Genomic DNA, 2,002 nt, shown 5'->3' on the forward strand with positions numbered 1-2,002 from the left:
TCGCCGACGTATCAAGAAAAGTGAATGGGCGCACACCTGAATATATGCGCACTGTATACGCACAATAAATGATGGACTACAGCGATGGCGCACGAATGGTCGAAGCTGAATATTTCGTGACGGTCCAGAAGAGTAAGCGAGTTATTAGTTGTAATATTGGGCAAGGGACCAACCAAAGGATGCAGACGCGGCTAACCTGGCTCGTCTTTTTTGCGCAGGTTTTTTCTGCATGCAATCAACCGGTCAACTTCCAAGAATTCAACTTTGGCAAGACAACACCTATCTACAGGCTTCATTCGCAAGTTAAATCTGCGTCGCTTGACGACAGTGATATCTTGCGGACTGAAAGAAATGCCACGAATTTCGGACATTTTCCTGTGCTGCAAAGGAACTTCGGAGCAACATCGTCATCACCCGAGCCGACCGGCACCGCCCCTCGAACGTTTTTCTTCATTGGGCAAGGGACCAACCAAAGGATGCAGACGCGGCTAACCTGGCTCGTCTTTTTTGCGCAGGTTAGTAGAAAGACTAGTAGTCACGAATTTAAGAGTGATTCCTTGTGTCTAGTTGTGGTCCCTTGCCCAGGGGTATTGTGTGAATGTGTCGCGAGTTGTTTTGATTCGTTGTGCTTTATTGTTCTTTTGTTAAGTGGGGATATAGAAATGAACCCTGGCCCTACGGTTACGGAGCAACTGGCAGCTATCCTAGATAATCAAAAGGTGTCCTCAAATGAGCTTAAGTCCATGCGAGAAAGCTTAGAATGTCATGTTGCTGAAACTAACAGAAGGCTGGCTTCAATTGAGGAGAAACTGCTGTCATTCCCAGAGACTGTACAAAAGGTAGAAGATTGTGAGCGTCTTGTTTCAAAATTGAATAACCAGACTGAATTTCTTCTAAAAAAATGGATGACCTTGAAAATAGAAATCGACGAAATAACTTGATTATTTATGGAATCGCTGAATGTGAAACTGAAACGGTGGACTCGCTCAGGGGTGTTGTTCTGGGAGAAATATTTGAAAAGAAAATGGGAATAAAAGTAAACAGCCTTGAGCGCATGCACCGCTTGGGTAGAAAAGCAACAGATAGAACGCGCCCAGTGATAATGCGCTTCTTTGACTTCAATGAAAAAATGCAGCTTCTGAGAAATGCAAAGAAACTAAAGAACACCGACTATTCGTTGTCAGAGGACTATTCACTCAGAATTCAGTCAATAAGAAAGAAGCTATGGTCGACCGTTAAAGACAGTCGTACACCGGAAGATAAAGTGTATCTGAAGTACGATAAGCTAGTTTACAACCGGGTGACGTACGTGTGGGATGAGGCAAAGAACGAAAGACGCAAGCTTGTGAAGCCCGGTACAGATTCAGACGGTGGCATAGCACAAGATAATGAAAACCAGGCTGCGCTTCGGAATGATCGAATAACCACCCGGCGAATGGCCGCAAAGGGGCAACAAGCGGGACAAACGGGGCCGCAAACGCTGCAAACAAAGAGCGCAAACGGGTCATCCAAGTGACAAGGAAATGACACTTGTCGTTTTCGGTTACTTTCTTTAAATGTGCAAAGTGTTGTGAACAAAATCGCTGAACTTGAAGCGTTGCTTTATGACCTCGACCCACATGTTACGTTGCTGACGGAGACCTGGTTGCACGCTGGAGTGCTTGATAACGAAATAATTCCTCCGTCGTACAAAATACTCAGATGTGACAGACAATCCCGAGGGGGCGGAGTCGCAATTGTTATTAAGGAAAACATAAACGTGACAATTTTGCCGGCTATTCCTAAGCATGAAAGTATCTTTTGTAAAATTTGTTTTTACGGCAATTCCATTGTTATCGGTGTTGTATACCGTCCTCCGACGGCAGATGTTGCATTCCTCGAGCAACTCTACGATTATGTTCAGCGTTTCCGGGGTGAGAACGCAAGATTTGTCTTGGCCGGGGATTTTAACTTACCTTATGTCGATTGGGCAAGCATGAATGCGATGGGCACGAATGTTAGG

At 45.1% G+C, this 2,002-nt stretch overlaps 1 pseudogene; it reads left to right on the top strand.

Moving 5' to 3' along the window:
• Positions 1-239: 239 nt before the first annotated feature.
• Positions 240-1,783, top strand: LOC119435313 (uncharacterized; annotated as a pseudogene).
• Positions 1,784-2,002: the final 219 nt, after the last annotated feature.

The sequence above is a fragment of the Dermacentor silvarum genome, unplaced genomic scaffold (genome assembly GCF_013339745.2).
Source record: "Dermacentor silvarum isolate Dsil-2018 unplaced genomic scaffold, BIME_Dsil_1.4 Seq608, whole genome shotgun sequence".
NCBI lineage: Eukaryota > Metazoa > Arthropoda > Arachnida > Ixodida > Ixodidae > Dermacentor > Dermacentor silvarum.